The following is a 25,397-nucleotide window of genomic DNA, read 5'->3' on the forward strand; positions in this document are numbered from 1 at the left end:
ACCTCAAGCGATAAGCGAGACTGTAAGGCTGCCCAATCTACAGGCTCTTCTGAAGCATCAAGATCATTCAATACTTCATAGATACCTCTGCGATATCCATCTGACTCCTCGTGACGTGTCGGGGCTCGATGCATCGCAAGATTCTGCGTTTATACAAAAATCAGAGTAATAAGAATACATGATTCATCACGTTTTAAAAAACGCCATAGTTAAGATTGGATTAGAAACTCACAAACTCATAGCGAAAGGTGTCGAAGCCTCCGTTGCCAAGATGAGATGTCCCCCTGGTCATCTATTGTATTTGCGCGGCCTCACACTGTTGTCTGAACTGCGTGGCCGCTGTCCGCTCATCCTCCTTGATCTAAAGCCACGTCTCGTGTGGGATGCCCGAAGGCTTCGACGAGCCGGTCCTGAAAGCCTTCGTTGATGCATCTCGTCGATGTTTCACGGTGTCTCGTGCAACACCCTTGATCCACCTCCTCGAAACAACGTCAGAATTCGGAGCAGGCTGGTACTCTCTCAGGATGGTCTCCACTATGTAAGTGACTTTGTCCTTTTCTTGCTGATCCCAAGACGTCAGAATGCTGGTTGAAAACTGTAGCTCTACGAGCTGTCGAATCTGCTGTCTCATCTCAGTCCCGACTCTATCCATGTCAACAGAACCATCTGGCCGTACAGTATAGAGCTTGGAGGCACTAGGATCATGTGCCCCCCAAGCTGTCCGAGGTGTGCCAAGAGGTGTGTCGAGCGGTGTGCCTGGGTAGGACGGGGGTCGTGAGTGAGGAGGGGTCGAAGCATCTGTGGACCCTCCTCCACAACAACCACCACCTCCACCTGACGATTGCTGAGATCGACGAGTGCACCTGTGCTACGGAGATGAGGACGTACCCGCCTCTGCCCCACCCCTAGGTGTCGATGCAGCCGTGATGGGAGAAGCAAGCATCGTACCCATAGACGTCCCCCCCCCCCCCATAGGTGTCCCCCCCTAGGCGTCGGACCCTCAGGTGTGAAGCCTGGAGGCATAGTACCCGTGCCTCTGGCTACCTAGTACTGAGAAGCCTCAACCATCTGAGCATGCGTCATCCGTGTAACGAAGCCCATGAATGCATCTGCACTCATAGAAGCGGGATGCGGAAACTGGTCTGCCATACTAAAATCCTGCACAAAGAAAGTAAAATAAAGCGTCAGAACACAGTTGTTTAAATTAACTTTAAGCTTAATTTTAAATCAACGTCTTCACACAAACACTTACAGGCCTAGGCCTCGACGAGTGAGGCATCATCGATAAGATCTTGCACCGTTTCATCATCTATCTCTAATTGCAAACATAACTCTACTCCAACTCGTTCTGGCAGATTGTCTTCATCCATTGCATCTTCATCTACAAGTGTCAATTCTGGCTCGTCTGCATCATCCCTCGTATATCTGTCAGCTTCCTCTGCCATACCTTCATCCATCTCATCTAATGTCACAGTAGTATGGACGTCGTCTGATTGACTTTCCTCTAAGAGATCTTGCCCTTCAAATACTTGTTTATTTCTTGGAGAAACCTGAACCACAAACCACCATTGTCGCTCTCGAGGGTTCGATACAAAGACCGCTTGCTCGCAATGTTCGGGGAGAGCAAATTTATCGCTCGCATCTGTCCAAACCTTTGTAGAATCTATTTGCACAAGTTTGTTTCCATCTCTGCATACCGTTGCATTGCGACCAGAAGTAAACACCTTGAACCACTTCACATCCAACAAAAACATCTCAAACCGCCTGAAGCTTACTTTCAGGATATCTGACACCAGACCACAGTAATCTAGGTTGCTAGTGCTCTCATTCGTGTCTCTGGCACTAGCCCTGCTCTTTTGCATGAAACTAACCATTACCCCACTGTCAAACGTGTTTCTTCTGCTGTCAATTTGTTGTGTTCTGAAATACTTTCCATGCGACCACAATGCCATGTATGCATGATACTTCTAGTCACATCCAATAGCCAGCTCTTCCTCTTCTAGAGATATGGGTTCTCCGATCTGTCGAGCTGCTCTCACTGTCTTGTCCAACCATGCCATTGTAGGGAATTCAGGTAGAGGAGCGAGATAGTCTGGCAAGGGTAAACCTCTAGTCATTCGGCTTCGCCTGAAATTCTGTCGCTCCCTATTGCGTCTCTCTTTCTCTTCTTCGTACCTTTCAAGCCATTTTTGCATCGGCGCTGAATTTAGTAACTTCATGATCTTTTCTCACATGGCGTCATTCATTTTCTTTGGCATCCGTTGCCATTGCAGCTCCTCTCCCACCAGTCTTGCAACCTCCTCATCGCTCCACAGTCGAGGCATTTTTGGGTCAGAAACGGATAGAACTTCGGTCGTCAATACAAGAGACTCTTGCACCAGCCATCCTTCTGCCATGCTCCCCTCTGGACGTGCTTTTTGGCGAACAAAGCCCTTAAGTGTTTTCATGAACCTCTCTAGAAAGAACATCCAATAGTTGTGGACTATATCTGCCACTGCAACCTCATCTACTACATGGACGAGCAAGTGCATTTGGATAGTTAGGCAGCTCGTGGGTAGATACTTCTCAATCATGCAAACTGCCTCAATGGAGTTAGCCCTTGAGACATTGCATATATCCTGTTGGCATCTTGAACTCTGAAATCACCCTTTTAACTTGTCGCTCTTCATTTTTCAGCAATACCCATGGCGCTCTTGGAAGTTTTATTTGGCCAGCTGCATTGGTGAAAGGCCACAGCTCTGGCATCTTTCCAACAAACTGCAAATCATCTTGTGAAGCTCGATTGTATTTCATTCCCATGATTGTCTTCTAGAGGAGCTCTCCCACATTCTTGAATATATGCATTGGATCCAGCAAATGGTTAATTAGTAGATCACCCCAGTACGACAACGTATGGAGAATGGACAAACATTTCATTCCTGGAACAGGTTGCCCCTTATGTTGCTCCCATCGGCGACGCCACTCTTGTACATGCATAGGACGACATTCGATGCGACCAAGCTGACCTTCGTGCAAGTGCTGGCCATCTGGAAGATAACGGTGGTGGCCTTGATAAATTGTCTTTCGAAGAGAGGCAGAATAGCGCACATCCAAAGACTGCCCGCAAATTGGACATGCATTGTATCCCGAAGTTGTTAGCCTTGCATATATTAAAGCATGAATCAGGCCAAGGCAAAGTGCTTGCGAATGGCGAGAATTTTGTAAATCAAGAACCATTACCAGAAGCTTCTCCATATCCTAGCCAATCATGCACAGTCCACATAAGAAGTCCATGGATCCCTGCATGTTGTTGTCCTACTGGTTCAACTGCATCTGCTATGTCGATCCCATGCCATAACTCCTAGAGCTCGTCAACTAGTGGAGCTAGATAAATATCCATGTTTTTTGTCTTGAACTTACCAGGTACAATCAAGCTTAATATCAAATGACCCTTCTTGATGGCAAGCCACAGTGGGAGGTTGTAATTGATAAGGCACATAGGCCAAGTGCTCCATGACGAGCTTCTCAAGCCAAATGGATTGACTCCATCCATTGCCATGCCCAAACGCAAATTGCGTGGTTCACTCTTAAAATGAGGCCAGGTATCTTCAATGTGCCTCCAGGCCTTTGAATCAGCAGGCACCCTAAATGTTGCGTCAGTGGATCTATTCGTAGAATGCCACCGCATCAACTTTGCAATGCAACCACAACGAAACATGCTTTTTATCCTAGGAATAATAGGGAAATGCCGCAACACTTTAGCTGGCACTGTCTCGCCAACTGCATCTTGTTTGTAGCGCATTGCTCCGCACTTAGGACGCGACAGACAATGTGCGAATTCATTGCGAAAAAGAATCATTTGGACATGCATGAATCTTGTTGTAGTCCAAGCCAACAGAGGTCAATTGTTGCTTTGCGTCTGGCCTGGAGGGGGGCATTTCATTGCCAGCCGGGAGAAGTTGCTCCCGCAACAACCTGTTTAAGCCACATTAAATTAAAAAGCTCTCCAAGCACGTCTCCGTTGCAATCGGAAAATCTCTTTTGTAAATTACGTACCTAAACAAAGCAGTGACGCTTGCATCTGACCACCCGTACACTGACTGAAGATTCAAAAACGCCAGACAAGTACAAAGCGTCAATATTTTGGTGCCTTCATAAATTGGTTGACGTGCCAACTTTCTCAACATGTCTTCAGGAGATAGGTACACGGCTTCTGGTGCTGCTTCGTTAGCATTCTCCTCTCTTGTCTGGAAGAAGGCATCCAGCATCTCCTCCATGCCGTCGTCTTTTGTCTGTAAGTCCTTTTCTACTTCCATTCTTGGCTCTATATTGGTCGGACCTTCACGCATAATGCTCCCTCTCTCTCTCTCTCTCTCTCTCTCTCTCTCTCTCTCTCTCTCTCTCTCTCTCTCTCTCTCTCTCTCTCTCTCTCTCTCTCTCTCTCTCTCTCTCTCTCTCTCTCTCTCTCAGATGTAGGTGCTATGTCGTGAAAATCAATGCCCGTTCCATAGGAGTCGTATCGTAGATTCTGTACGGTTTCTTTAGCAAACTCTCCGTACTTGTGCACATGCTCATTACATATCCTACGCTTGTGCAGGATTTGATACTTGCAGAGCGTGCACAAGCATGAAATCTTTTCCTCTATGTTAGTTGATGACGTTGCCATCTAGAATGATTATGAATGTTATTTAATATATATACTCATCACAATGTAAACTACCTCGCATTCTCTAGTCTTGCCCAATATCTGTACACCTCGGTCCAGAGGTGTACGGAGATCAGGACCATCGGGTCAAAATCTTGTCTTTATTGGTCAAATCCTATATGGGTAGACACATACGTGCACTCCCAGGTGTACATGCCAATGCATGTAGCGGGCAAAACCCCTTTGCCTCTTTTAGTTCCATAGTTTCTTCAACATCCAACGGCTATCTCCCTTTCTCTCTCTCTCAATCTCGCTCTTGCTATCTCTCTTTCTCTCTCTATTTTTCTATTTCCCTATCTCTCTCTCTGTCTCGCTCTCCACTTCTCTATCTCTCTCTCTTTCTATTTCCCTATTTGACCTACGGCTTGTGTATTTGGCGTTTCTTCTATCCGTTTGACGTACGGCTTGCCATACGCGCTCTTGACATTGCTTTAAGACTACCTAATGGACTACGACTTGTGTATTTGGCGTTTCTTCTATCCGTTTGACGTACGGCTTGCTATATGCGCTCTTGACATTGCTTTAAGACTACCTAATGGACTACGGATGGTTTCAGTAGGCATAGAAGTCATTTGCAAAATCCGTTTGCGTTTTTCCGTAGAAAAGCTCAACCGGATTGGACCTACGGCTTGTGTATTTGGCGTTTCGTCTATCCGTTTGACCTACGGCTTGCCATATGCGCTCTTGACATTGATGTAAGACTACCTAATGGACTACTGATGGTTTCAGTAGGCATGCCATACGCGCTCTTGACATTGCTTCTATGCCTACCTAATGGACTACGGATGGTTTTAGTAGGCATAGAAGTCATTTCCGAAATCCGTTTGCATTTTTTCGTAGAAAAACGCAACCGAATTTGACCTACAGCCGGCCTTTCATTTCCTTGCAATCTCTCAACAAATATTCTAAATCTCTAAGCAAAATCTTCTACCAACATTGGTCCCTGTTTGATGCGTTGTAACTTCCTTAAAATATCTGTATGAGTTTTCTCCTTCCGGAATCTTTGTAGAAAAGCCAAACTAAGTGCAGCATAAGTAGCAAAGTGAGCCATGCCATATTGGCTGAACCAGCTCATGACCTTGCCTTCCAAGGTAGCTGCAAATTGCTATAATTTTATAGGATCTGTAAACATCACCTGGTATCCACTTGCTTGCCAGCGGGTTTCAAATTGTGCTACATGACAATCTGCATCCTCTTTGGGCTTCCCTTTGAACTTGGCTGATTTGATCTGCGGGCTAGGAGGTGGTTGAGCCATGGGGATGGGCTTTGGGAGTCTTACAGGTCTTTGCCTGCTAGAACCTCTTAATGGGTCAAAAATTGGAGTCGCCTTCTACTTCGTGCAGGTCCTCCTGTCAAGAGTAGTGCCCCCACAAGTTGCCTCACTGCCCTGTCCTCTGCTTCTCCAGAACCCTCCTCACCAGAATTTACCAGCCGTTCTTGAGGTTGTGGATCAGTTTCTTCATCTACAATCACATCCTCATAGTGAAACGGATCTATATTGCCTGCTCTGACTTGAGCCCGCGTGTAATATATATGAGAGTGTCTTCTACCAAGCTCGAACATGCATTATCACCAGAATGAGATTCATGAACTGAAGAATAATACCTGATAACTGCATACGTCCTAAGCCACGAGAACTAAAACGGCAGGATCGCCAAATGTGTTGTGGTTCATCAACACAGGAAATGCATAGTGCATCACAATTCTTTCAGCGTCTCATAACTCGGAAATAATACACAGAAGTACTAACATCATACTGAAGGTGAGAGATAGAAGAAATTGACAACTCAGAATTAAGATAACAAGAGTGCTTCATTGATCAAGAAGAGCTACAACATCTCTGAATACAACTGCTCTATCACAACTCCCAGAACCGACTTATAACCACCATACAAAACAAACTGGTAATAACAACCTCAGTCTTGATATATCATAACTGTTAAATATCCGATTTAAACAACATCGACTAACTATGATCCGACTGACTACATCCGATGAAGCACTTCCGACTAACTACTAAATTGGCACTCTGATAGGCCTGTCAACACATGTATACACCTCCTACATGCTATCGATGTAGGATCTCACATGAAATTTAAGGCCAATGACCATAACGAACCATAACCATAACTTAAAAGCATAACCATAACGAACCATAATCATAACTTAAAAGCATAACCATAACTTAAAACCATAACCGAACAATATAACCACTTTGATCATAACCAGAAACAAAATTAACAATAACCATAAGCATAACTAGAAAGTTAAACATAACCATAAACAAAACGTGAACCATAACTATGTCTATACAAGAATATGAGAAATAACCATGTCTATACAATGACAATGACAATAACCATAACAATAACCATAAGGAAAACAATAACTGTCTGAACAATAATCATAACCATATATATATGTCTATACAAAAGGAGACACAGCAGCGTGTCTGTGTCTCACAAAGCATATATAGGAAATCCGGTCCACTGATGACTAGGCATCACAACCTGCACATAGGACAACTCACAAAATTAGTATTGATATTGCTTCACATATACTTACTTAATTAAATCAACTCACACATATTAGCGTCTCACCTCAAGCGATCAGCGAGACTGTAAGGCCGCCCAATCTACAGGCTCTCTTGAAGCATCAAGATCATTCAATACTTCATAGATACCTCTGCGATATCCATCTGACTCCTCCTGACGTATCGGGGCTCGATGCATCGCAAGATTCTGCGTTTATACAAAAATCAAAGTAATAAGAATACATGATTCATCGCGTTTTAAAAAACGCCATAGTTAAGATTGGATTAGAAACTCACAAACTCATAGCGAAAGGTGTCGAAGCCTCCGCTGCCAAGATGAGATACCCCCCTGGTCATCTGTCATATCTGCCCGGCCTCACGCTGCTGTCTGAACCGTGTGGCCGCTGTCCGCTCATCCTCTCTGATCTGCAGCCACATCTCGTGTGGGATGCCCGAAGGCTTCGGCGAGCCGGTCCTGAAAGCCTTCCGAGATGCATCTCGTCGATGTTTCACGGTGTCCCGTGCAACACCCTTGATCCACCTCCTCGAAACAACGTCAGAACCCAGAGCAGATTGGTACTCTCTCAGGATGGTCTCCACTATGTAAGTGACTTTGTCCTTTTCTTGCTGATTCCAAGACGTTAGAATGCTGGTCGAAAACTGTAGCTCCGCGAGCTGGCAAATCCGCTGTCTCATTTCAGTCCCGACTCTATCCATGTCAACAGAACCATCTGGCCGTACAATATAGATCTTGGAGGCACTAGGATCGTGTGTCCCCCAAGGTGTCCAAGGTGTGCCAAGAGGTGTGTCGAGAGGTGTGCCTGGGTAGGACGGGGGTCGTGAGCGAGGAGGGGTCGAAGCATCTGTGGACCCTCCTCCACAGCAACCACCACCTCCACCTGACGATCGCCGAGATCGGCGAGTGCGCCTGTGCTGCGGAGATGAGGACGTATCCACCTCTCCCTCACCCCTAGGAGTCAATGCAGCCGTGATGGGAGAAGCAGGCGTCGTACCCATAGGCGTCCCCCCCCAGGCGTCGGACCCTCAGGTGTGAAGCCCGGAGGCGTAGTACCCGTGCCTCTGGCTACCCAGTACTGAGAAGCCTCTGCCATCTGAGCAGGCATCATCCGTGTAACGAAGCCCATGAATGCATCTGCACTCATAGAAGCGGGATCTAGAAACTGGTCGGACATACTAAAGTCCTGCACAAAGAAAGTAAAATAAAGCCAGTCTTGCATCCTTCTCATCGCTCCACAGTCGAGGCATTTCTGGGTCAGAAACGGATACAAATTCGGTCGTCAATACAAGAGACTCTTGCACCAGCCATCCTTCTGCCATGCTCCCCTCTGGACGCACTTTTTGGCGAACAAAACCCTTAAGTGTTTTCATGAACCACTCTAGAAAGAACATCCAACGGCTGTGGACTATACCTGTCACTGCAACCTCATCTACTACAGGGACGAGCAAGTGCATTTGGATATTTAGGCAGCTCGTGGGTAGATACTTCTCAATCATGCAAACTGTCTCAATGGAGTTAGCCCTTGAGACATCGCATATATCCTGTTGGCATCCTGAACTCTGAAATCACCCTTTTAACTTGTCGCTCTTTGTTTTTTAGCAATACCCATGGCGCTCTTGGAAGTTTTATTTGGCCAGCTGCATTGGTGAAAGGACACAACTCTGGCATCTTTCCATATGACTACAAATCATCTTGTGAAGCTCGATTATCTTTCATTCCCATGATTATCTTCTAGAGGAGCTCTCCCACATTCTTGAATATATGCATTGGATCCAGCAAATAGTTAACTAGTAGATCACCCCAGTACGGAAACATATGGAGAATGGACAAACATTTCATTCCTGGAACAGGTTGCCCCTCATGTTGCTCCCATCGGCGACGCCACTCTTGTATATGCATAGGACGACATTCGATGCGACCAAGCTGACCTTCGCGTAAGTGATGGACATCTGGAAGATAACGGTGGTGGCCTTGATAAATTGTCTTTCGAAGAGAGGCAGAATAGCGCACATCCAAAGACTGCCCGCAAATTGGACATGCATTGTATCCTGAAGTTGTTAGCCATGCATATATTAAAGCCTAAATCAGGCCAAGGAAAATTGCTTGCGAATGGCGAGAATTTTGTAAGTCAAGAACCATTACCAGAAGCTTCTCCGTATCCTGGCCAATCATGCATAGTCCACATAAGAAGTCCATGGATCCTTGCATGTTATTTTCCTACTGGCTCAACCGCATGTGCTATGTCGATCCCATGCCATAACTCCTAGAGCTCGTCAACTAGTGGAGCTAGATAAACATCCATGTTTTTTTCCTTGAACTTACCAAGTACAATCAAGCTTAATATCAAATGACCCTTCTTGATGGCAAGCCATGGTGGGAGGTTGTAATTGATAAGGCACATAGGCCAAGTGCTCCATGACGAGCTTCTCAAGCCAAATGGATTGACTCCATCCATTGCCATGCCCAAACGCAAATTGCATGGTTCACTCTTAAAATGTGGCCAGGTATCTTCAATGTGCCTCTAGGCCTTTAAATCAGCAGGCACCCTAAATGTTGCATCAGTGGATCTATTCCTAGAAGGCCACCACATCAACTTTGCAATGGAACCACAACGAAACATGCTTTTTATCCTAGGAATAATAGGGAAATGCCGCAACACTTTAGCTGGCACTGTCTCGCCAACTACATCTTGTTTGTAGCGCATTGCTCCGCACTTAGGACAATGTGCGAATTCATTGCGAAAAAGAATGCAATCATTTGGACATGCATGAATCTTGTTGTAGTCCAAGCCAACAGAGGTCAATAGTTGCTTTGCGTCTGGCCTGGAGGGGGGCATTTCATTGCCAGCCGGGAGAAGTTGCTTCCGCAACAACTTGTTTAAGCCACATTAAATTAAAAAGCTCTCCAAGCACGTCACCGTTGCAATCGGAAAATCTCTTTTGTAAATTACGTACCTAAACAAAGCAGTGATGCTTGCATCTGACCACCCGTACACTGACTGAAGATTCAAAAACGCCAGACAAGTATGAAGCGTCGATATTTTGGCGCCTTCATAAATTGGTTGACGTGCCAACTTTCTCAACATGTCTTCAAGAGATTGGCGCACGGCTTTTGGTGCTGCTTCGTTAGCGTTCTCCTCTCTTGTTTGGAAGAAGGCATCCAGCATCTCCTCCATGCCGTCGTCTTTTGTCTGTAAGTCCTTTTCTGCTTCCATCCTTGGCTCGATATTGGTCGGACCTTCACGCATAATCCTTTCTCTCTCTCTCTCTCTCTCTCTCTCTCTCTCTCTCTCTCTCTCTCTCTCTCTCTCTCTCTCTCTCTCTCTCTCTCTCTCTCTCAGATGTAGGTGCTATGTCGTGAAAATCAATGCTCGTTCCATAGGATTCGTATCGTAGATTCTGTACGGTTTCTTTAGCAAACTCTCCGTACTTGAGCACATGCTCATTACATATCCTACGCTTGCGCAGGATTTGATACTTGCAGAGCGTGCATGAGCATGCAATCTTTTCCTCCATGTTAGTTGATGACGTTGCCATCTATAATGATTATGAATGTTGTTTTAATATATATACTCATCACAATGTAAACTACCTCGCATTCTCTAGTCTTGCCCAATCTACGTACACCTCGGTCCAGAGGTGTACGGAGATCAGGACCACCGGGTCAAAATCTTGTCTTTATTGATCAAATCCTATATGGGTAGACACATACGTGCACTCCCAGGTGTACATGGCAATGCGTGTAGCGGGCAAAACCCCTTTGCCTCATTTAGTTCCATAGTTTCTTCAACATCCAACGGCTATCTCCCTTTCTCTCTCTGTCAATCTCGCTGTCGCTATCTCTCTTTCTCTCTCTATTTTCCTATTTTCCTATCTCTCTCTCTGTCTCGCTCTCCACTTCTCTATCTCTCTCTCTTTCTATTTTTCTTTTTGACCTACGGCTTGTGTATTTGGCGTTTCTCCTATCGGATTGACGTACCGCTTACCATACGCGCTCTTGACATTGCTTTAAGACTACCTAATGGACTACGGATGATTTCAGTAGGCATAGAAGTCATTTCCGAAATCCGTTTGCGTTTTTCCGTAGAAAAACTCAACCGGATTTGACCTACGGCTTGTGTATTTGGCATTTCTTCTATCCGTTTGACCTACGGCTTGCCATACGTGCTCTTGACATTGCTTTAAGACTACCTTATGGACTACGGATGGTTTCAGTAGGCATAGAAGTCATTTTTGAAAGGCGTTTGCGTTTTTCCATAGAAAAACGCAACCGGATTTGACCTACAGCTTGTGTATTTGATGTTAATTCAAACCCATTGACCTACGGCTTGCCATATATGCTCCTGACATTGCTTTAAGACTACTTAAAGAACTACGGATGGTTTCGTAGAAAAACGCAACCGGATTTGACCTACGGCTTGTGTATTAGGCGTTTCTTCTATCCGTTTGACCTACGTCTTTCCATACGCGCTCTTGACATTGCCTAAAGACTACCTAATCATCTATGGATGGTTTCAGTAGGCATAGAAGCCATTTCCGAAGTTCGTTTGCGTTTTTTCGTAGAAAAACGCAATTGGATTTGACCTACGGCTTGTGTATTTGACGTTTCTTTTGTTCGTTTAACCTAAGGCTTGCCATACGCGGTCTTGACATTGCCTTAAGAATACTTAATGGATTACGAATGGTTTCGGTAGGCGTAGAATCAGTTTTCGAAGTCCGTCTACGTTTTTCCGTAAAAAAACACAACCGGATTTGACCTACGGCTTGTGTATTTGGCGTTAATTCAAATCCATTGACCTACGGCTTGCCATGCGCGCTCTTGACATTTCTTTAAGACTACCTAATGGACTACGGATGGTTTCGGTAGGCATAGAATCAGTTTCCGAAGACCGTCTGCGTTTTTTCGTAGAAAAATGCAATCGGATTTCACCTACGGCTTGTGTATTTGACGTTTCTTCTGTCCGTTTGACCTACGGCTTGCCATAGACACTCTTGACATTGCCTTAAGACTACCTAATGGACTACGGATGGTTTCAGTAGACATAGAAGCCATTTCCGAAGTCCGTTTGCGTTTTTCCATAGAAACACGCAACTGGATTTGATCTACGACTTGTGTATTTGGCGTTTCTTCTATCCGTTTGACCTACGGCTTTTCATACGCGCTCTCAACATTGCCTAAAGACTACCTAATCGTCTACGGATGGTTTCAGTAGGCATAGAAGCCATTTCTGAAGTCCGTTTGCGTTTTTCCGTAGAAAAACGCAACCGGATTTGACCTACGGCTTGTGTATTTGGCGTTAATTCAAATCCATTGACCTACGGCTTGCCATACACGCTCTTGACAGTTCATTAAGACTACTAAATGAACTACGGATGGTTTCGGTAGGCATAGAAGCCATTTCCGAAGTCCATTTGCGTTTAACTGTAGAAAAACGCAACTAGACTTGACCTACGGCTTGTGTATTTGGCGTTTCTTCTATCCGTTTGACCTACGGCTTTCCATATGCGCTCTTGAAATTGATTTAAAACTACCTAATGGACTACGGATGGTTTCAGTAGGCATAGAAGTCATTCCCGAAATCCGTTTGCGTTTTTCCGTAGAAAAACGCAACCGGATTTGACCTACGGCTTGTGTATTTGGCGTTAATTCAAACCCATTGACCTACGGCTTGCCATACACGCTCTTGATATTTCTATAAGACTACTTCATGAACTACGGATGGTTTCGGTAGGCATAGAAGCCATTTCCGAAGTCCGTTTGCGTTTTTCCGTAGAAAAACGCAACCGGATTTGACCTACGGCTTGTGTATTTGGCGTTTCTTTTATCCGTTTTACCTACGGCTTGCCATACACGCTCTTGACATTTCCTAAAGACTACCTAATCATCTACGGATGGTTTCAATAGGCATAGAAGCCATTTCCGAAGTCCGTTTGAGTTTTTTCGTAGAAAAACGCAACCGGATTTAACCTACGGCTTGTGTATTTGGCGTTAATTAAAACCCATTGACCTACAGCTTTCCATACACACTCTTGACATTGCTTTAATACTACTTAATGAACTACGGATGATTTCGGTAGGCATAGAAGCCATTTCCGAAGTCCGTTTGCATTTTTTCATGGAAAAACGCAACCGGATTTGACCTACGGCTTGTGTATTTCGCGTTTCTTCTATCCGTTTGACCTACGGCTTGTCATACGCGCTCTTGACATTGCCTAAAGACTACCTAATCGTCTAGGGATGGTTTCAGTAGGCATAGAAGCCATTTTCAAAGTCCGTTTGTGTTTTTTCGTAGAAAAACGCAATCGGATTTGACCTACGGCTTGTGTATTTGACGTTTCTTCTGTCCATTTAACCTACGGCTTGCCATACATGTCTGGACATTGCCTTAAGACTAACTAATGGACTACGGATGGTTTTGGTAAGCGTAGAATCAGTTTCCGAAGTCCGTTTGAGTTTTTCCGTAGAAAAACGCAATCGGATTTGACCTACGGCTTGTGTATTTGGCGTTTCTTCTATCCGTTTGACCTACGGCTTGCCATACGCGCTCTTGACATTGCCTAAAGACTACCTAATGGACTATGGATGGTTTTGATAGGGATAGAATCAGTTTCCGAACACCGTCTGCGTTTTTTCGTAGAAAAACGCAACCGGATTTGACCTACGGCTTGTGTATTTGATGTTTCTTATGTCCGTTTGACCTACGTCTTTCCATACACGCTCTTGACATTGTCTTAAGACTACCTAATGGAGTACGGATGGTTTTGGTAGGCATAGAAGCCATTTCCAAAGTCCGTTTGCGTTTTTCCATAGAAAAACGCAACCGGATTTGACCTACGACGCAGAAGCGGTTTATGAAGTCCGTTTGCATTTTTCCGTAGAAAAACCCAACCGGACTTCAGAAACGGCTTGTATTTTGGGCGTTTCTTCTATCCGTTTGACCTACGGCTTGTTATATGCCCCCACCCAACCTTTTTTGAGGAGGAAGCTTCTCTCTAAGAGCAACGACGGCGCTGTTGTTGCTCCCTAGAGGACTTTCATCTGTAAAGGTGAGAGTTGAGCTTCGAATGTATTTTGAGCTGGTCAAATAAAGTCATAGGCTGCATCAGACGATCCAGGTCACTTTGGATCGACATACACAACGCCCGGTCAGACTACTGACCATGGAGGAGATTGATGAGGTCCGCCAGCGAGAGATGCTGGATCTCCTATGATCTACCTATCCCAGCTAGGTTTTTTAGCAGCTTAGTCCACACCCAGCAGTTTAGGATTCCATAATATTTATTTTGTTATTTTGTCATCTTGTTATTCTGACTTTGTATCAGTCTACCACATTGTAACTTTCTGGTCTCATAGGTCACTTTGGCCATTTGAAGAGTTAATATAACATTTCATTTCATTTCTTTCTTTAATTTTAATTTTTTACGCAAACCATAACACTCTCTCTCTCTCTCTCTCTCTCTCTCTCTCTCTTTAGTTTTAATTTCCTACGCACATTTTTCTCTCTCTATCTCTCTCTTTAATTTCCTACACGCACACACACTTCTCTCTTTATCTCTCTCTCTCTCTCTCTCTATCTCTCTCTTTAATTTCCTACACGCGCACACACTTCTCTCTTTCTCTCTCTCTCTCTCTCTTTCCTACACACACACACACACACACCGCTCTCTCTCTCTCTCTCTCTCTCTCTCTCTCTCTCTCTTTCCACACACACACACACACACACCCCCTCTCTCTCTCTCTCTCTCTCTCTCTCTCTCTCTCTCTCTCTCTCTCTTTCCTACACACACACACACACCGCTCTCTCTCTATCTCTATCTCTTTCCTACACACACACACACGATGTGGAGAGAGAGAGAGAGAGAGGGATTGGGGGGGGGGGAGGGGGGAGAGTGGCATAATACTGCTGTGCAGGTTTTGGCCAAGATCTGAGAACACGCGCGATGAGGGCAAAAATGGCCCCTTCGCGCGGGTTCGGCTTTTTTCCCCCCAAATTCTTTGCGTCGATATGTCCGTCGATATCAGCGTCGACAACTGCATCGATATACGCGTGGAAAACTTTACCTTTCTATGCTTCTATCCATAGTCATATCGATGGAGTTATCAACGCAGATATCGACGAATGGTAAGAACGTCGATATGGACGTGGAAAGGCACGGGCGTTGATATATAAGGCGTCGATAACTTTGGGTTATGTTGTAGTGAATGAAGGTAACGAAGAGGCCAAAATCATCTACATCGACGTCCACCGCGAGGAGGTCATCCATATCAAAGGATGAAAAAGATCGGTAAGGGCTCTCTTTCCTAAAGAATCTTCAAGTAAAGGTATAGCCTCTACTCCTAAGTGGCCAAAAGAGACTGCTCAAGCCAAAGTAAAGGAAGGGCTAGGCCAGTGCTGAAACACATGACCCCAAAGGAAGAAGCACCTGGCCACACGAGTGCTTCAAGTTCGAGAAGCAGAGTCGTGCCTAGTTTGCCAAAACGGAGATCATCCGAGGCAAAGCAGTGGAAGGTTGCCTATCGATTCGCACGACGCATGTGAGTGCTGCCAGTCTATTTCGACAACCTCGAAGTAGAAGTGGTATGAAGGTCCCATTCCCTAAGGAGGAGTGGTTTGTCTACTGCCCTTGCTGCTTTGGAGGGTGGACAGAGGGTCTTCCTCCTCTCCCCGTACAGCTTATCCTGAAGAAACTATCCACCACAGGTGAGACCCAAGGGGTTGGAGACGAGTTACAGTTGAGTGGAGTGGAGTTCTTGCATCATGTCGACTATGTTAATTACTTACATCTGCTGCTAGCTAAAAGACTAGGAGTAGTCAAACGCGTTGCCATCATCCTGTACATGCTGAGCGACGAAGGGAATGTGGAACCTATGAAGGGTGATGACCTCTTGTGGATGTGTCGTCATGTCAACACTGGTATGGTAAGAGTGTGAGTAAGCACTCTACCCTTTGTGCATAATGGATAACGGACCAACCGCCTTCCCATTTACGTTTCTGCAACACATTCATGTGAATATTTATGTAGATAGAAAAATCTTCTATCAACAAAAGATTGTGTATTTGTTTGGTGCTGTGGTGCTAGGAGAAATCCTTAGCTTCCCAAACCCTATTATTCTCCTCGTGTTGGATTACCACCACTCTTCAATGTTTCCATTTTTATCCTGTTTTAAATCTATCCACCCCACCCTGTAAGAAAGTCGTTATGCACCACTGAGTCATTTGTGATATATATATATATATATATTTAAAGTTTGTAATTTCTTGCTCATTGAGTTACTACCATGGCAAGTGTCTCTTTCCCCACATTCATTGGAAAGAAGGGAGAAGACACCACCACAGATTTTCTGGATGACTTTGACATTGCTTGTGTGGTTTCCAACAAGGATGATGATGCGTCACGGCTACGAATTTTTCTTCTATTGATGAAAGTAGAGGCCAAGTCTTGATACAACGCTTTGCCCCAAGCTACCAAGAATGCATGGGATATACTACGTGCTACCTTTGTGAAGAGGTTTGGTGAAGGCACAACCTCATAAAAGTTATGGCAGCTGCTGACAGAGTTAAAGCAGGGAGATTTGCTAGAGTATGCCACTTATGAATCCAAGTTTGTGGATTTGTGGGAGCGGGATAAGGAAAAGCTACCTGCAAGAGAAGAGAGCAGCTTCGAAAGACAAAAAGGGGGCGATTCAAGGCTATTGAAGAGAAGGACTGAGAAGACTCTAAATTGGAGGGAAACTTGTCATTGACAACAGAAAGCGCCAACCTCAGTGCACAAGACTAGCTTTCCATAGGAGAATGGCGCTTTCATTTTGCAATGTCTGTGTAAATAGCCTCCTTAGGGAATGATGTTCATTGAAAATATGCCTTTGAGTTTTTAAGTGAGCTGGTTTTGGGCTCAACAAAGGTGGTTCAGGCACTTTAGTTTATCTGTGTTGAGAGAGAGAGAGAGAGAGAGAGAGAGAGAGAGAGAGAGAGAGAGAGAGAGAGAGAGAGAGAGAGAGAGAGAGAGAGAGAGAGAGAGAGAGAGAGAGGGATCTGGGTGCTCAAGAGTGAGAGTTTTCTTTTGCTGAAGGGGATTCTTCTAAAGATCCAGTTAGTGTGTGTGTTTGGGCTACGGAAAAAAGTAGAGGTGGTGGTTTGGGTGTGTTTGCCCAAGGTGCCATTAACATCATAAAGACGATAGGGACACTATTTTGGTCATAAATCACAAACCATTATGATTTAGCCCGAACCTTTTAAACTAGAGATAAAACACATCATTTAAAACATTTTCTCTTGTTGATGTCATATGGAAAACACTCACGAGCTAAGAGATATGGTCAGAAAACAGCTTGTTGCACACTATACAACCACCAATTTTTTTGACTCGAGGCTCCTTGGAGAACCACTATATAGATTCATCGGATGAGCAAACCCACCTAACCAATTGAAAAGGTTGATGAAACTTGATGATAAATGTATTTAGTTCTCCGTTATCACCTCAGGAATGCAAGTTATTAATCGTTCCATAACTGGTTTTTACCTACACGTTTAGGGGTACTACCAAGACGGGATACCATATGACGTTGTGAGTCAACCGAGCTGTTTATGTATGATTTATGGTTTGTTCTGGTGAGATATTAGATGTCCATAAACTTATGTAAAAGTATATGGTTAGACATCCCAAACCGCATAGGCAAATATGATTAAAGTGGCTTTCTTTTTGGGTTACTGTTTGTTGTGTGAGTACCATATGGGTGAAGTGATATGATAGAGTGCTAGCCTATATTATGGATCTGATCTTGATGCATTGGTTTAAAGTCAAATACCTTTATTTGCATGTTTTTCATACTCCCAAAAATGTCAAAAAACTGTTTTTTGCATATGTGTGAAGTTATGGTTTATGGTTGATCTAAAGGTCGGAGCTGTTTTGCATCATGTTTAATACGATGATGGAATGTTATTATATGATGTATGGAAACTTATGGATTGGTGTGGATGCCTCATATGCATGGTTATGATTGCTTTCCATATTGCTAGGTTAAAACTAGCTCTATGTGCTAGGGAGGTGAAGTGCAGATGTGATGCATCAACTTTGTATGTTGGATCTTGTTAAAATTGGATTTTTATATCATAATTAGTTGCTGGTTAGACTCTTTTTATGCATGAAATAATCACTTCTTAAGAGTCATGTGTATGAATTTCGGTTGACTACAGGGGATATGTCAAACTCCAAGTGTCGGAGTTGCTTCATTGTGGTTATGATTTATGGTTAAGGGAGAGATTCCCTCATGGATTATGGTTGTGATTATATGGTGGAAGCCAGTGTGGCTTATGGTTTTTTGTCTAGATTTGGTTATGCTGCCAAAAGGCTGTTAAAATGTTTACAGCCATGTTATGTTCTAAAGTGGTTCTGTAGGATTGGTCGTGTCTCACCCAACTTGGGGGGAGTGCTCGCCCGTGTGATCTGATTGGACTATGGTTTATGGTTTTGTGAATGGATCAGGAAGTGATCTAGATGGTTGATGGTAGACGTGAAGGGTAGAGAGCTTGTGTAGTCTAACTGCTTGAAAAAATCATTTGTGCATATGGAAAGTGCTATTGTGATTGGACTCACGTGTTATGTTTCTCATGGCAGCGTCACTACAAGACTAGAATCCCCTACATCGCTTAGTCTTAGGCTAAAGGGTCGTTGACCTAGGGATTTGCTAGATCGGGGGTGTTACGTAGGTCTACTTATTTTTGTTAGGCTCATCTACACAATTAGTGCGTCGGGGATTGAATGACCTACATAGCTAACGCGTTAGTAATTTTTCCTTGGCTTTGCCTAAACACCCGGTGCTGGGCATCAAAGAAGCGTGGCGCCTAAACTGGTATGGTTGGTGTTGATACCCTACCACCTATTGGTACTTGGGATCCTTTCAGGACTCGGGTTCATAGAGGGAGGCGAAGCGGCCTCAGCTTATGTCTGGCTTAAGTAGGTTGGAGGTGTTACGGCTCGCTTCCGGCGGCAAAGTCAAAATTCTCTCTATCCATAGTAGATCGGATGTGGATGGGTGGACCGATCAATCCCTACACAGGGTCCGATACTCTGCTAGTTATTTTGTCATAAACTTTTTGATGTTATGGTATACCCAGATTTTGTCATTGCATTAATACATGGTTGCCTATTTCATTTAGAAGGGGCATTTAAAGTTTTTATGTTGTCATTTTCTCATGTCTCTGTGCACTCTATTTCACCCTCCACTATATTCTCTCTCTCTTTTTGCAACACGGTGTACACATATATTCACCCTCCACAATGTTATATTTTTCCTTGAGTGCGCTTTCATTCATAACACCCATTCAAGGGTAGCACTAGTTGGTAGGTACCTCTGGATGCAGTCCGGCTCATGGCCTAAACTCCATGCTTGGTCGGGCGGGGGGCGCTGAGAACTCCTTCCCTATGCAAATGCTTTCGCAACTCTTATGTATATTGAAGATTGTTTAAAATTGTAAATTGTATAATTTGCACATAGACCCCCGAGGAGGGGTATCTCTCACTTCCTAAGTCAAGACCGCTCACTTCGGATGCACATAACTCATGATGTACAAGTTGGATTTACAAGCTATTCTTATTCAAAACCATGTATTGGGGACTTGAACAACCCAAAACATCAGCACACAAGTCGGGAAAAACCTAACCTTTGTACATGATCACTCCCAAGACTTGCAGCACTATGTACATATATATACATGCGGCTAGTTAGCAAGCTTTTTGGCACAATCTACTAGCTTTATGCTCATCCAAAAAATGCCTGACATATCTTTCCAACCCTCCCTACCCTGCTTGATCATTCATGACAAGCAAAGGTTTCTAGAGTGAACAATTGTTGTAGCTCATTACCAGAAACCTCATTCACATTCTGAGATGTTTTCACACGGTCTTCCTCCATTGATAGCATCTCATATGTCACAATTTTCATCAAACGTGCCAGATATTTCTTCAATCTATAACCATTAACACTGTATTTATGTTGTGCTACACCTAGATTTGCCAGCTGATATGTGCCATTGTCAAATTTTTCCACAATAGTAAAAGGACGTTCCCATTTGATTTAAAACTTTTTCTGGAAAGTATTGTCCAACTTACTGTTGTATCGCAACACAAGATTACCCTTTTCAATTCCCTTATCCTTCACACATTCATTAGCCTTTATTTGAGCTTGCTTTGATACCTCCTCATAGTAGCTTAAAATCAAAACTCTATCCAATTGCAAACATTATAAATCCAATAACCTTTCTTGTCAAGTATTTTTTTGCTCTTCATCTCCCAATGACAACAATTTGAGTGTAAGAATTTCCACTTCAATTGGCAATAGTGCTTCTTTGCCATAGACCAAGTGGTAAGGAGAAAACTCTGTGCTTGTTTTGATAGCAGTTCTGTAGGCCCATAATGCACAAGGCAACTCTAAATCCCATGTTTTCCCATGTGTCTGGGTCATCTTTGTCAAGATTTTCACCAAATCTTCATTGAACCGCTCATTGAGGTTATTGCATTATGGATAATAAGGAGAATTGTACCTATGTTGTATATTAAGCTTTTTGCATAGGAAATCAAACAGCTCTCCTCAAAATCCTCGTCCTCTATTAGAAAGTAGTTCTAGTGGCACACCAAATTTGCAGCATATATGTTCATTTACAAATTTTTCCATTTCCTACTAGTAATCTATTTGACAGCTTTGGCTTATGCCCAACGTGACAAATAATCCACTTTTTGTCAAGATGTAAGCATTCGTTTTACTACTCATGGGTAAGGGTCCAATAGCATTGATAGCCACTTTTGGGCTATCCAAAATTGCCATAGTGAGCTACCTCACCCTACCAAAATCACCCAAACACTGTGGCTATCCCTACCATTTCATTGTACATAGGCGTGTGTGAGTTAGGGGACTTTTCCCATATCTCTTTAAAACCCATAGCTAGCTAATCATTGGGTTAGTTGAGCCCAAAAAATAAATAAATAAAAAAAAGAAAATATATTATGGTCCATTTATGTGTAAATATCTCATTGTATATATGGCCTAAATATAGAGAATTTTAATAATTATTTTGGTATTTATTTAAATATTTCTATCTAGGTGTGCGTTATTTGCCTATGTATGCTATGTACATTGACTCACCATTATCACAATTTTTCTTACCATTTTGCACACTCTTTATTCCTTAGAGATATATTTTCATGCAAGATTCTCCTATTTTTGGTGTGAATCCACTCCAACAAAAACCTCAAAAATACTTTCCACCATCAATCATTACCTTTCACTAAATTCCTATTTTCGACAGGTATTATTTCTTGTCTCCTGTAAATAAATATACATCAATTAAGACAAATGAAGGCCCTCCTCATTTGATTCCCTATATTTTCACATATTTATTATATATATATATATATATATATATATAGCTCACACTATTCTAAATTCCATGAGTTAATTATATACTAATCTATTTTTTCCCATCATATCCATATATTATATTCATGCATAATCCAGAACCATGCATATTTTCAAACCCCTAAGAATCAATTAGGTTATGCTCTAATGCAAGGAGGGGCTCACCTTTGGAGCCATATGCAAATTCAACAAAAAGGGGCCCAGTGAAGACTTTTTTGTGAAGAAAAATAAGCATTTTGGTGGGATTTTTTATATCCATTTCCACTCCGAATTTGAAGCCATGGTTAGAAGACAAAATGTGGAACAAGAGCTAAATAATCTCCTCAAAAGTTTTCATAATTTTTGGAGCTATCACCGGTGAGGTATGATTTTTTGCTTGGACCCAGTCTGCCCACTTTTCTCACAAGTAGCTCATAGTCTTCTCTCGCCTCTTTCCACACTTCTACACACACACACACACTCATTCCTCTCAATCCCTCGCTCAAACCTGCACCTTCCATGGTTTCTCCCACCTTCTTCACCATTAATCTCCCATCTTACCTCCATAGCTCTCATATGAGCTCTACATGTACATACACCATCTCTATGCCTCTCTCTATTACTTCCAAAGTACAATTCCATCTTACCTCTTCTCTATATATATAAAATTCAGCATGTAAACCATGCTTAACCTTGGAAAACTGAGAGATATCATCAACCGAATAGCCATTTTTATCGCGATAATCAACCTTGATGGCGGTGGCATAAAGAAGAGAATAAGACGAAGAGGATCGATAGTCATTTTGAGAACCTACACAAGTAAGTCCTTCTTCAAGCTTCACCATCACAAGGATTTCCTCACCTCATTCAACCATTTTACTTCAACCATCCACCTCATTCTACCCATTGCAAATATAATATTAACTTCTAGTGATTACTAACACTAACCACTAACATACTTACACAAAATAGCCATTGACCAAGCCATAAAAGACATCTCACCTCAAGACATGTGCATAGTAACTCTCTCTCTCTCTCTCTCTCTCTCTCTCTCTCTCTCTCTCTCTTATTACTTAAAACTCTACTTTCAACTTATCTATCATCAATAATACTCTCTTTTGAGCCCACATCCATGACTCAAGCAGACAAACAAGGCCCGCAATGTTTTGATATTAAAAAAAATCATAATCCTGATTTGTTAGCTTATAAATTAGGATTTTTAATAATCTTAATGAGAGGTCTCCAACCTATAAATAGGCCCCTCTCCTTCTTGTAAATAACCTCCAATATCTCACATAGCACCCCAACACTCGATGCGTGAGGAGAGACTTAGGCGTAGCAACCACTTTGTGAGGTTCACTTTTGGTGTGAGAGAAGCTTTCAAGCTACACATTGCAAGTGAGAGAGCGTGAGTTCAAAATCTCAAAACCACTATTGTATATGTTCCTCCATCATCAATAAATTGAGGTTTGGTGAATCAAAGGCGTAATTCAACATTCAAATCTTCGTCCTTCCACTTGTGCAATATGGGTTGGTGAATTCAAGGTGACTTGTGTATTCTGAGTTTCTATCGTTTGATCTTATTTTAGAAGTGTTTTAATGTGTTTTCATTGCCAATTTTGTGTCCATTGTAAGAGGGTATTGTGGTGAGAGATCTCCCATACCCTAAGACAGTGTGTGTGTGTGTGTGTGTGTTGGCAATGTTTAGCATTCACTAAGCATTGAGTTAGTTTTATACAAGCTCTAAGATACCATCAATAACAAACCATTTCCATTTGCAAGTCACAAATAAGGTATTACAGAAGATCCATTCCTCTCTCTCTCTTTCCTTTGCTCTAGCTCTCTCTGGTCCATTTTGTGTGTGTCTTGGTGTGAGGTTTCTTGTGTATGTTTTGTGGCGCATCTTCTTGGTTGTGACAAAATATCCCTTGCGTCCTAGTTTGCATACCATAACTAGGTGGTGACCCTATCTTGTTTGGGTTTGGCTATGGATTTGTTGTTGTGTTGTGCTTGTGGTTGCCTCAGTCCCAATTGAGCAGTACGGGAGCCTTGAGGGGTGTTTAGAGGTCACCTCTCTTGTTTCCCGCCCTGAACCGCCCCAATTTTGGTGCCCCCACGAAGGACGGCTTGTGTATTTTTTGTGTACGATCAACCTTTTGAATAGTCAAGTAGTTTGCATGAATCACGAGAATTTGTATGATCCTTTCATTCCCATTGCATGGCAAAAGGTGCACATAATTGTTAGTAATAAGTTGCAATTTCAATGAGTAATTTGTAGAATTTTGGGCCCTCTTAGGTTGGCCCTGATAAACGCTTCAGTAAATCCTTTTATTTTGCCTCTCATTAGGTACGACCTTAGTTTGGACGTCTATATTTTTGTTTTGTTTTAAGCATTAGGTCATGCATAGACCATGGATAATGGCCCAGGAATAGAGGTTTTTCCCTTCCATTTCACTCCACACATTAGATAAACGTTGCAATTAGTAGAAAGATCCATTTTCAACAACGTATGGTGTTCATGTTTGGTGCCCAAAGAGTAGAAGAAATTCTTGCATCCCCAAAACCTGTCATCTTGCCTCTTGTTGATTATCATAGATCATTTGATGTGCATATTTTTATCTTGTTGTAGAATAGATTGCAATTTAGAAAACATTATTGTGTAAATATTTTTAAGAAAAAACGTGCGTCACTTTGAAATCAATTCAATGGAAAGCCAACGCCAAATGTCTGGATATCCTCTTTACTTTGGAGACCCTGGAGAGAATGCAAAATTATTTTTAGCAAATTTCAAGATGTCTTGCCGTATCAAGAGGATAGTAACTGATCAAGAATGTGTAGAAATGTTTGAGGTGGTCCTTAGGAAAGATACTAGCACTTGGTTTGACTCTTTGCCTGAGGAAGTTAAGGGGGATTACGCAGAAGTTTTCAACCGTTTCAAGAGATACTTCCTTGATCCCCAAAACACTCAAAAACTATGGCAAGACATTGTTTCTCATAAGAAAAAATATTTAGATGACTACTACTTGTACAAGCAAGAGTTTCTACGTCTTTGGGCTCTATGGATAAGAAATGTTGCTAACCCTGGTGATGGTGTAGAATTTCTAAAGAAATAGAGGTTCATAGCTAGACTCTTTCCTGATCTTAAGGTAAAGGTGGAGGCGGATGCACCTGCCACCTATGATGCAGTTGAAATTAGACCTTCCAAGAAGTATAGGAAGCTCAAGTGCCTAAGGGGAGAGGTTCCAATAGAAGGTCTTAGACCCAAAGGTAAGTCACAAGCATCGACATGTAGGGAGATTCCTGAGGTAACAATAGAAGTGATTGAGAAGCTAAATGAATCTTTAAGCAACCCATCAATCCACCTTGCACAAGCTGTAGGTCCAAAGGGACAAGCAAAGAAGTCTGAAGAGTGAGATCCATGACCTAGGAGAGTCTTGCAATGTTGGAATTGCGAAGAGTCTGGACATGGGATGTATAATTGTCCTTGGCCTTGTGGGGAGCCAGGGAGACCTAACTTGAATTACCCATTGATGAATGCAGGTGAAGAAACTAGTCAACAACCACGGATTTTGTAAAGTCCAAACGGAGCAAGAACACCTCCAAGAGGAGTGGAAGGAGTTCCACCTTTGACAGACCCAAATGTGCATGTGGTAGAGGTGAAAAATTTAAAAGAGGTTGACATGGAAGCAAATGGTATTAAGCGTGGCCATGGAAAAGGTAACGAGAAAGAAGGAGTCATGTCACAAAGTGATCATGGACGAGAAAATAAG

The sequence above is a fragment of the Adiantum capillus-veneris genome, chromosome 1, assembly GCF_014529385.1.
Source record: "Adiantum capillus-veneris isolate H3 chromosome 1, ASM1452938v2, whole genome shotgun sequence".
NCBI lineage: Eukaryota > Viridiplantae > Streptophyta > Polypodiopsida > Polypodiales > Pteridaceae > Adiantum > Adiantum capillus-veneris.